We start from the raw sequence: 12719 nt of genomic DNA on the forward strand, positions 1-12719 counted from the left end.
GTAAAAACAAAACACATGATGCATTAACATTCAGAGGTGTAGCAATAACATTGCGCAAAACTTAAATCAGTCACCACCTGTGACAGTCCCTGTGTCCCAATGTCAGGGCCTAAACGTAGCAGTTGCCCACAAAGTGCTGGGCAACTGGTGCAGGGAAAGTTAGGGCAACGTTGGAGCCTCTCTGGCTCAAGAACCACCACTGTGGCACTGCGGAGCCTCTCTGGGCTCCTGGACAAGGAATGGTGCCCTGAGCCTCTCTCAGGCTCTCCACAAGAATGGGCAATGAGCCTCTCTGGGCTCCAAAACGAGGGAATGGCACAAAGAGCCTCAGCGCTCTAAACCATGCAAATGCCCCCAGAGCCTCTCTGGACTCTCTAAGCAAAGGTGCAGCCTCACTGGGCTGTGGGGTCCCTCACGGGGGACCCAGGAACACTTGGCGCGCCTAGAGCCTCTCTCATGGCTCTAGGCACAAATGTGGGGCGTTGGAGTCCCTCACGGGGGACTCTGCACTTAACGGAACTGCCCCCAGACTGGTGGAGCCTCTCGGGGCTCAAGCGACAATGCAATGCCCCCGGTGGTCGCGCTACAGAGAGAAGGCGGGGCGGACACCGGCAATGTGTCCCGACGCCCCCCTCTTCTCTCCGCAAGCACCTGCACTCACCGGGTTCTGGCGGCCGCTCCTCGGGTCTCCCGGCTCCTTCTCCCGGGGCTCCTCTCTCCACTCGGGGAGCCTCGGGGGCACGGCGGGCAGCTTCACTTCTTCGCCGCCTGCCTCGTCACGCAGCAATCCGCCTGACTTCCTCTGGGGCCGCCAATGGCAGCGCGGCCCTGGGGGTATGGAGGCGGGACTTCCGGGTCGCCGCGGGCAGCGCGGCGGCTCGCTTTAGATAGGCAGGCGGGGTCCCAGAATCCGAGGAGTGGGCTCCCTCGTGATCAATTAAGGAAGCGGGCAAAATAAAGCGGCAATGAGCGGGGTGGCACCGCGCCGCCAAATCACCACACGGGGCGATCAGATGCCGGGTGGGCACCGGCTGTGCACACCAAGCGCTAGCAGCGCTAGCAACAAAGGGTAGGCGCTCCCAAGCGCCTCCAGGACAAAATACAGCGCTCACAGCGCTAGGGGCAAAATCAAGCGCTTTCAAGCGCTCGGCAGGGATTTCAGCGCTCCCCAGCGCTGAAGGGCAGAGAGCAGCGCTCTCAGGCTGCAGGCAAGGAGTCCTCAGTGCTCCCCAGCACTGGAGGACAGGACAAGGCTCCAGCAGGGGCTGGAGGCAGGCAGGGGGGGCAAGGCTGGGCCAGAGCCAGCACACTGGGTCTCCAGGCAGGGAGACACCTCAAGTGGCGGTCCTCCTGGCCCCAGCAGCAGCAACAGCCCCCTCTGGCAGGATCCAAAAGCAGAACATTTTCTAAGGGGACACAGCCCCTTCTTATACTAACAAATCCTTTGTTTCAGGGTGCAGGGTGGGGGGAAAACCAGTTGCATCTGGCTTTGGAGCACTCTTGATGGCCCAACCACCCATTTCTTTCACTGGGGAGGCTAGGGTTGTTAGACACACCACAGGGGGGCGGAGCCAGCATTGTGTGGGGAAAACCCAGCCCATCCAGGACACAGGTACACTCCTCCCACACATCACTCATGCTAATCTCCCACTCACCACCGGGCAGACCCATCCAGACTTCCTGGAGCCTGGCATGCCAGCCAGCTCCAGCCAATCACGCTCCAGCACCCTCACTGCACACATATCTCAATGCCCAGAAGTAGCACTTCCCTTCTAGACACATACATGCCGCAGACACCATCTCGCAGCATTCACTCTCACGAGTTTACACATACTAAACTGTATAGAGAGTGAGAGAAGGCACCCTGCCTGATATTTATAGAGGTCCTAGCTAGAGGATCGTTTTCCCAGGAATACGGCATTTTGTCCTAACTACACCAGGACCCGTATTAATACCATCTGCCTGGATGAATTCCCCGATTTAGGCAACTTATTGAACATCTATTGTTGCCAATGCCAGGACTATATGAATGGATGAATGAAAGTTGAATGTTTAAACAATAGTTAGAGATAACCCCTGTATGAATGAGTGTGTTAGTTTGTTTGAAGTGTGGTCAGTACTGGGCAGTTCTTAATCTAAAACAAGAATCTTTGCTATGTGTTTTGCGAAATATCACTTTGACTATTTAACTTGTACATGTTTGTCTTCTGAAAATTACAAATAATATATCTAAAAAGAAGAAAAATAAAAAATATGTATTTTTTCAATATATATTGTTTAGTATGTTTTGATTGACCTGGCGTTTGTCCTGTGCAGCTCCAGCCTTTGGGCTAATCACCCCCCTCCTATCACATTTGGATCCTCTAGCTAGGACCTCTATAAATATCAGGCAGGGGGCCTTCTCTCACTCTCTATACAGTTGCTCTTCCCCCCTTGGCCTGCCTATATCATTAAGAAACCCTATGGGGAGCCCCCTTCTTTTGTATTGTCTTCCCACATACTAAACTCGAGCCTGCACTCCCCACGCATCAGGAACTACCAGGGACACACACATTCCCCATGCATTCCTATTGGAGGGCAGGCCAGCCATACTACACGCACGCACTTTCACTCTGGGACTCAGGGGAAAGTGCGCAGAGACCCAAAAATCACTGACACAGGGTCACACATAAGGCAAAATGTCTAGGGGTGAACCTGCCAGAAGGGCCAAGTCCAACACAACCCCCTTCCAGCCAAAACGCAGGGGAGAACAATCACCACCGAGATGGACTTCCCTGCTTGGGGCGATAGAACACTGACGCCGGCCCGCCACTGCCGGGACACCCTCCTGTTCTATGCCACGGTGAACCCCTAGGGTTCCTTCTAAAGCTACTGTAAGGACCAACTTGGCTACCCCACTGGTACTCCTCAGCTGTCCGCGGCCAGGACCAGGCCCTGGGCCACCCAGGTGCCACCGGTCCTTGCCAATTCGCAGAGCGGGGGGTAGTAACCCCTGGCACATAGTATCCATTCTCCACTCTCCCTGTCTGCAAGACAGGACTAGACTGCCACTGGTTCTCCAGCCTAGGGCCTACAACCTTAGGTGGACCAGGAGTCTCAGGGAAGGCTCTCCTCCCCTTACCTCTTCTCCTAGGGTTCCTCTGCCTCCTGCGAGGGGTACCCTCTAAACACCATTCTCCCAACCTAGGGTTTAACTCCTCAGGTTGTACCGGGGTCAGAGGTGGGCTTTCCCACCCTCTGCACCCCCTTCCAGAGGTCTGCCCTCTCCCAACTGGAGAAGTTCCTCTGGAAGAAGAACCGGTCAGGACACTGGTTACAGTCGTCCTACCCTTCAGGTCAGGCTGAACCTGAACCTGGCCTCCCAACCTCCGGTCTAAAACCTTTGGTGGAACAATTGCCTGGCACTCCAGGACTTCTGGGGACTCACACGCAATCCCCCTGAGGCTGACACATGACCCATGTGTCGTGTGACTGTCTGTCTGGCGCAGATCTCCCGCCTCCTGTCCACCTGACAGTGCGCAAAGATCCCCCAGACCAGAAGTGGCGCCACCCGGGTCCCCCCAAGAAGATATAGCCCAACTGGCTAGTCCCTGGTCCACTAGTGCATCCACTGGGAAACTCATCCCCCAATCACTCCTCACTTCGGACTTCTGTGCACTCCCTCCTGGAGTAGCACTGCCGGACACTGGAACCACTGGAGCTCTAGTTACAGATGCTCCAGGTTCCCTAGACACTAGGAGATCCTCCTCGAGTGTACTAACAGGACAGCCTGGGTCCCTATCCTGGTGTTCCCTCAAGAAACCACCCAGGTTCTGAGATAGGGCTTCGGGCCTCTGGGGGCTCTCAGCCACCCACTGACTCCTGCTCCACTGAGCCAGGTAGTCAGCCCCTCCACCTCTCTCACTATACTGGGACCTAGCTGGGCTACACTGAGCCTCTTCCACCACGCTGGGCTGGAAGATACCTATACCACTATGTAATAACTCACCGGACATAAGATGTGAAGATTAGACTTTATTGTCAATAAGGCTTCCGCCAGCACGACATGCAAGCACAAAATGGCAGTGAACTATGGGGCGCTCGAGCCACCAACTGTCAAACACATTATGTAGGCAGCAGCACGAGAACAGTGCCTCGCGCATTGCTCACAGTACGAGCGCGAGGCAGGCAAGCTCACTACATATCTCCTTTCCCTAAAAGGAGAAGGAAAGGAAGAGAAGAAGAGAAGAGCAGGAGGAAGAGAGAAGAACCAGAGGAAGAGAGAAGAACAGGAAAACAAAAGGGAGGAAGAGAATAATCAACGGAATCTAATGGGAACCCTTATGGCTCTGGTGCTCCTCCTCATCACCGAGGATTGAGGAGCTGATGGCTGTACTCTGGTACCACTTGGGAAATCATCACAAGAAACATTTTTAGCACAATTAGAGTTCAACAGCTTGTCATCAAAACTTTTAACTTTTACCACCTTGTTGACATTCCACCAGTGCTGTCCATTGACACGAACAGCATTCCCACAGACTTTGTCGACCTTAACAATATCACCAAACTTTGCACCACCTTTCTTTACAAACCCTTGTTTCTTAATCCTTATACAGTCCCCCACAGCAAATGCTCTGCATTTCACCCGTTTCCTTTCATCAAAGTATTCTTTCTGTTTGGATTGAGTTTTTTCATTTTTTCTCCTGACCTGCTCATCAATTTCTTGGGGAGAGGAATGGGATTTGAACCATTTGGACATCCATGCAGGCCTAAATTCAGTGCATGGTTTCCTGCCCCTGAGTAGTTCAAAGGGTGACACCCCTGTGGATGAATGTGGGGTGGTCCTGTAGAACCACAGCATGGCTCTCACACTCTGGGGAACCTCTTTGTTGTGAACAATAGCCCATTTGACACAATCACCAATAACTCTGTTGAGTCTTTCCACCAAACCATTAGTTTGAGGGTGGTAAAGGGAACTTCTGTGGTGAGTGATGGCAGACTCTTTAAGGAATTCTTCCACTTCTGTGGACACAAACTGGACCCCATTGTCGGAAATGATGGAAAGAGGAAACCCTTCTCTCATGAAAATTTCTTTCATGAAGCCAATGATCTCTTTCGAGTCAACTTTGGATACAAACTTAGCCTCTGGCCATTTTGTGTAATAATCCATCATGACAATGGCAAATTTACACTGATGGGGTAAACTGTGGAATGGTCCTAGCACATCGATGCCAAGTTTCTCCCACGGCGCACCTGGAAGAGGTATAGGCGTGAGCGGGGGACAGGCTGTGCGAAAACTTTTATCACTAAAGGAACAGATAGTGCATTCTTGCACCATGGCATCAATATCTTTATCCATCTGAGGCCACCAGAAGTACTCTCTTACCCTGCGTTTAGTGAGTGTGGCTCCAAGATGTCCTTCATGGGCTTTGGTTAAAAGTGTGGCTCTAATTTTCTCGGGGGGAACCAATTTCTCTGTTCTAAAAACTAGACCATCTTCGATGGAAAGTTCATCACTCACTTTCACATAGGGTTGCAACTCAATACCAACATTTCTTTCCCTCGGCCAACCTTGGACAATGTGTTTTTTAACTTCTTTCAGAGTTTGATCACTTTCTAAAGCTTCCCTCCAACCTTCTTGCCCCACAGAACATACATGTAACAATTCAACACTAGCAATAATACAGTCTTCACCATCATCATAACAACAATCATCATTATCCGGTGTGGTCTTGCTAGTGGAGGAGGGTAAACGTGACAAAGCGTCGGCTCTCACATTTTTCCCACCAGCAATGTGGACAACATCAAAATTGAATTGCAATAACTTGGATGCAAGGCGTGCAATGCGGGGAGTAGCACTGCGCCCATTCGTATTACCTAGAATTGACACTAAAGGTTTATGGTCTGTTTGGAGAGTAAATTTGCGCCCCCAGAGATAATTTTTGAACTTCTCAATGCCCCACCAACATGCAAGGAGCTCTTTCTCAATCACGGAGTAATGCGTTTCCGCCTCTCTAAGTACCCTGGACGCAAACCCAATGGTATGTTCACTTCCACAAACATCCTGTGTCAATACATCTCCCAATCCATAGTTACTTGCATCAACAGTCAAAGTGCAGGGGACATCCTGCACGTAAGGTTTCAAAGCACTGACCGTGCACAATTTATCCTTGATCCAATCAAACGCTTTACCACACTCTTCATCCCACACAAATTCACTTTTGTCTTGTAACAACTTAGAAATGGGGCGAATGTTGGTGGCATAGTCTTGGATGAATCGTGAATAGAACTCCGTGAGGCCTAAAAGTGATTTCACTCCTGCTTTGTCTTTCGGAGCTGATGCGTCTACGATTGCTTGGACCAAACTGGGTTTTGGTGTGACGCCTTCACTAGAAATGGTGTGACCCAGATATTCCACACTGTCTTTAGAGAATATGCACTTATCTCTTTTAAGTACAACTCCATGCTCTTGGAAAATTGACAGTATTTTAGATAACACCTGGTCATGTTCCTGCTGATCCTTGGCATATATGAGGACGTCATCTTGAAATATGGCAACACTTTTGATTTCTTTGAGAAGGTTGACCATGACTCTCTGGAAAACAGAGGCTGCCGACGCAAGGCCAAAAGGCATGCGGCAGAATTGATACAATCCAGATGGTGTGTTGAACGCAGTGAAATGGCGTGACTCTTTGTCAAGTTCGATTTGGTGGTATGCAGAGGCCAAGTCGAGTTTGGTGAAAACTTTAGCCCCCGCAACTACACCTAACATTTCTGTGATGTTGGGTAATGGGTGTGAGTCCACCCAAATCACTTTGTTTAAGCTGCGCAGATCAATGCAGATTCTGAGATCATTGTTTTTCTTCCTTGCTACAACCAAAGCCGAAGACCAATCCGAGGATTCAATCGGTTCTATTACACCTCTTTTATGCATAGACAGGAGTTCTTTTTCTAGATCATTCCGGATGCTGAAAGGTACACTCCTTATTTTGTGTTTGACAGGCACAGCATCATCCTTTATTTTTATCTTGTGCTTGAACCCTTTGATTATTCCAAGTTCACCAGAAAATACTCTTGGGAATTTATTGAGGAGTTCTTCCACATGTGTTTGGTCACGAATAACTAAAATGTGTTCCTTTGCTCCAGGACGTAGCATCATGCTGAACAAACCTTGATGGAACCATCCAAGAATGTCCAATCCATTGACAGCCACATATATTTTCCCATATATGTGCCTGTTTTTGAACACCAGGACATCTTCAAAATACCCTAGAAGATCAATGCTTCTCCCTTCATAGGATACTGGTTCGCGATCAGGTGGTTGCAAAGGTCTATTTCCCCATTTCTCTTTGAATAAGGATTCACTGATCATTGTTATCCTGGCACCTGAATCCACTAAAAGTCTCAGATTTTTATCACCAACACAAATGATAGCATAAGGATCAACACAGTCATCAGGATTCCCTGTTATTATGTCTCCTTCTTTTACCACGAGAACCATGTCTTTAAGTTCACATAGGGCATCATCACTGTCGCTTTCACTTGAGTCCTTTATACATGCAACTTGGTTAGAACTTTTCTTGTTTGTCTGGCAGACCTTGTCAAAATGCCCCAATTTGCCACATTTTCGACATGTGGCATTCCTCGCAGGACATGGCCTTCCACTTCTAGCATGTGAAGGATAACCGCACCTGAAGCAGATGTCAGTTCTCTTGAAAAAATTGCTCTGCTGAAAATCTTTTTTTCTCGCCACATTTTTAAAGCGAACAGGAGTCACCAATTCAACATTTTTACTTTCAAGTTCTCTGATAGAGGATTGTGATGTCTCAATACTTTTTGCTATGCGGATGGATTCATCTAAGGTTGGATTTTCCAAAGATCATAGCTTCTGTCTGATGGATTTATCCAGGCATTTACTAATGAATTGATCACGCACTAGTTGTTCACTGAAATTTTCGAATTCGCATTCTGCGACCATTTTTCTCAAAGCAGTAACGTACGTGTCCACATCTTCTTCTGTTTTTTGTGCTCTCTTGAAGAACTTATGCCTTAGGACCACGACACTGGGTTGTTTGTCATACCTTAACTTAAGTTTTCTAACCGTGTTTTGATACTCATCGGTCTCTTCACCACCTTCATCAATTACATCAGGTAAGTGTTTGAGGGTTTCTCTACCCTCAAAACCCAAAGAATGAAGAAGCAAAAACTTTTTCCTTTCAGCTCTAAACCTGTGTGCTCCGATGGCACCCAAATAGTTCTCGAAAGCATCAAACCATTTTCTCCATGCCACAGGTGGTTCCCCGGGAGTATCCAAGAATGGAGGCGGAGGGTGAATTGACTGCATCATTTACAATAAAGTGAAAATAGCGAGTAGTAGAACGTATGCCACAGCAGTTTATGTTAAAGACACCCAGCAACTAATCTGCTGTAAAAAGACACAACTGTGACTGAACTTACGCAGGGGAAAAGTCCAATGTGCTGGGCCAGCAATGACAATAATATTGCTAATTTGTCATAAGTTTAAAGTTTGTGCGTGAATTCCCTTTGAATTTTGAAGGTATATTTCCCCTCCTGATGTATATATATGTCGTGCTATTGAATACCGTTTCCTCAAATGAGTGAAAAACAAACCACACCAATTTCCACTATGGTCCAACTCTGGTTTGTGCAGCAGAACACTTTTTTCTTCGTTATTTTCCCATAGAGTTTAAGTACACGATGAAATGGTGACTTCCCCTTTAAGAAGACTAAGAGGCAGCCATCTGCCGGGAAACTGATGTGGTGGGCGTAGACTTCCACACGCTCGACTTACGTGAAAGTGCGCAGTCGCCTCAGGCAGAGAGATGAAGAGGCAGGTCCAGCGTCGTCAAGTTTCAGCGCCGATTTCTCTTTTCCGATGTTCTGTCACTGCGCAGAAGACACAGCGAGGCGTCAGATCGCCAGTCAATTTCGCCTCCACACGAGGTAAACCTTTCTCAGCATAAATAAAATACGCGGGTCCGTTGCGGAAGCCTTAGGTCGTCGTCGCCAAAAATGAGTGTAATAACTCACCGGACATAAGATGTGAAGATTAGACTTTATTGTCAATAAGGCTTCCACCAGCACGACATGCAAGCACAAAATGGCAGTGAACTATGGGGCGCTCGAGCCACCAACTGTCAAACACATTACGTAGGCAGCAGCACGAGAACAGTGCCTCGCGCATTGCTCACAGTACGAGCGCGAGGCAGGCAAGCTCACTACACACTACTGTTGGACTCACTCACTAGGGACTCTAAAGAACCTCTAGCACTCTCCCAGCGGTCCGCTTCCTCTGCAAGCTCACATGCCTCAGACAATCCACACCCCAACAGGTGTTGGCGCAACCCTGGTGAACAACAACTGAGCAACTGCTCTCCGAGAAACATATCGAACAATATGTCCCAATCACATTTCGTGGGCTCCCGTACCCAATCACACAGGGCTCCACAACAGTCATCCTCAAAGTCTACCCAAGACTGGTGAGACGGTTTCCTAAGGTTCCTAAACCTCAACCTATTCTCCTCCTCTGGAGAAACAGGAACCATACTCTGGGAACTGGGAATTTCTAGACTGAGATTCAAATAGCTGCCACCACTGGACTCAACCCTCCCTGGGGGATCCAGAAAATTATGACTGCGGTCAGGGGATAACCTACACTCTAGGGCTATCTTCTCCCTGGCCAAGGCCCTCTCAGCCTCTGCAATCCACTCATTCACACCCAGCTGCGCCATCTCTCTGGCATGCTCTAACCTGAGCTTCTCCATGGCCAGCTGGTGCTCCCTCTCTTCTCTCCTATCCACCCACTCCTCTGGGGACAGGGAAAGGGATGGGGTGCTACATCTGACACTAGACCCAGCAAGGGACTCCCTATCTAGGGGGTACTCGCTCTCTGCTGGCGCCCATCCACTGTCAAACTCACTCTCCACATCAGACTCTTCAGGGCTCCCCTCAGACCCACCACCCTCATGGTGTGCGGTCCGGGCCCTCTCCCTCTCACTGTGCTCACGCTCCCAGTCACTCTTCTGCCACAGGATCATGTTATCCCTAAGCTTGGACTGTGTGTCTGACTCACTCACTGGGATGTCTCTCTCCTTACATAACCGTACCAACTCATGCATTGCATTCTAAAACTGCCTTACTATTTTTGCCTGCTGTCTGCCTGGTCGCCGCTTAGCTTTACTTGCACTTTTCTTATTTAATTTTGTTGCTTTCACTGTGTTTGCGCGTTTGCCCCAAGCGCTCCGCTGTGCTCCCCCCTCCGCCTCCATTTTGTTTGTTGTTGTCGTCGTCTGTAGCCCGCCCCGCCTCCCAGCTGAGCCGCCCTCCCACTGACTAGAAACAGCGCTCCCTTACCTGAAGGCGCCGTGACTCGCTCCTCTCCCTCGGGATGAGTGGTCGCTCCCCAGTGTCCCTCGGAGACATTCGGTATCGTTGTGCTGCATTGCATTCTAAAACTGCCTTACTATTTTTGCCTGCTGTCTGCCTGGTCGCCGCTTAGCTTTACTTGCACTTTTCTTATTTAATTTTGTTGCTTTCACTGTGTTTGCGCGTTTGCCCCAAGCGCTCCGCTGTGCTCCCCCCTCCGCCTCCATTTTGTTTGTTGTTGTCGTCGTCTGTAGCCCGCCCCGCCTCCCAGCTGAGCCACCCTCCCACTGACTAGAAACAGCGCTCCCTTACCTGAAGGCGCCGTGACTCGCTCCTCTCCCTCGGGCTGAGTGGTCGCTCCCCAGTGTCCCTCGGAGACATTCGGTATCGTTGTGCTGCATTGCATTCTAAAACTGCCTTACTATTTTTGCCTGCTGTCTGCCTGGTCGCCGCTTAGCTTTACTTGCACTTTTCTTATTTAATTTTGTTGCTTTCACTGTGTTTGCGCGTTTGCCCCAAGCGCTCCGCTGTGCTCCCTCCTCCGCCTCCATTTTGTTTGTTGTTGTCGTCGTCTGTAGCCCGCCCCGCCTCCCAGCTGAGCCGCCCTCCCACTGACTAGAAACAGCGCTCCCTTACCTGAAGGCGCCGTGACTCGCTCCTCTCCCTCGGGCTGAGTGGTCGCTCCCCAGTGTCCCTCGGAGACATTCGGTATCGTTGTGCTGCATTGCAATCTAAAACTGCCTTACTATTTTTGCCTGCTGTCTGCCTGGTCGCCGCTTAGCTTTACTTGCACTTTTCTTATTTAATTTTGTTGCTTTCACTGTGTTTGCGCGTTTGCCCCAAGCGCTCCGCTGTGCTCCCTCCTCCGCCTCCATTTTGTTTGTTGTTGTCGTCGTCTGTAGCCCGCCCCGCCTCCCAGCTGAGCCGCCCTCGCCCCTCCCCCTCCACTATCCATATATGACAGTAGTTCCCGCGCGCAGCGTTTACGCGCAGCGTTGGCGCCCCAGTCGCGCCGAAGGTGCGCCAAAGGTAAGCCCGTCTACGCCCGTCCGCGCCTGGCCCGCGCCCAGCGCCAGACCCCCTGGCCCTCGCATTGCCCAGCCCTCCCGCATAACCTACGATGCCACCACCCTCCTAGCCCTTAACCCCGGCCGTTCCCCCAACTGCGTCCAAGCCGCTCCTGGACACACCCATGGACCTTTCTCATGCTACTCCTGCAAATTCATCGGCACCGTCAACAACTCCGCTACGATCACACCTCAGATTCCCGACCCCAACCACCTACAATGCATCTTGCTCAACACCCGATCGGTCCACAGGCACGCCAGTGACCTATGGAATCTACTAGACACCATCTCTCCGGACGTCGCCTTCCTTACAGAAACATGGATGAACGCCTCCTCCGCCCCAGACATCACCATTGCCATCCCAGAAGATTATAAGATCATACGCAAGGACCGTACCGGCCACACAGAAGGAGGAATCGCTATCGTCCATAAGAAATCCATCCACATCTCAACCAGCTCTGACGTCAATCTCGCCAACTCTGAACACCTTCACTTCCAGATCCACATCGACCCCAAGACCACACTCAGAGGCACCCTCCTTTACAGACCACCAGGATCCCGCGCACAATTTAGTGAGGACATCACGGACTTCATCACCCCACACGCCCTCCCCTCCAAAGATTACATCCTTCTGGGAGACCTCAACTTTCACCTTGAAAAGAACAACGACCGCAACTCCACCACCCTTCTGGACAACCTCACCAACCTCGGACTTAAACAACTGGTCACTTCCCCCACCCACATCGCAGGTCACACTCTCGACCCCATCTTCACCTCCAGCAATCATGTCTCCTTCAGCCACACTACGGCTCTCCTCTGGACTGACCACAGCTGCGTTCACTTTACCTACAACAAGCCCAAACCCAACAACCACCCCCAACCAACTCTGCAAAGAAACTGGAACAAAATCACCATCGACCAGATCTCCTCATCGCTTCTTCTAAACCCCCCAGCCCACTCCTCAAACCCCGACCAAGCCGCCACCAACCTCACCCTATGGCTATCCAACAGCGCCGACATCCTAGCACCACTGAAAAAACGACAAAGCAAACTTGGCAGCAAGAAGGCATCATGGTTCAACGATGATCTTAAGAAATCCAAGAAACTCTGCCGCTCCCTTGAGAAGGCCTGGAAAAAAGACCCAACCACCAGCACCAAAAACGCCTTCAAAAACGCCACCCGCATACACCACCAACTGATCCGAAAAGCCAAGAAAACCGCCTTCAAGGAACGACTAGATAACAACGCCCACAACAGCAAGGAACTTTTCAACATCGTCAAGGAATT

The sequence above is a fragment of the Lissotriton vulgaris genome, chromosome 8 (assembly GCF_964263255.1).
Source record: "Lissotriton vulgaris chromosome 8, aLisVul1.2, whole genome shotgun sequence".
NCBI lineage: Eukaryota > Metazoa > Chordata > Amphibia > Caudata > Salamandridae > Lissotriton > Lissotriton vulgaris.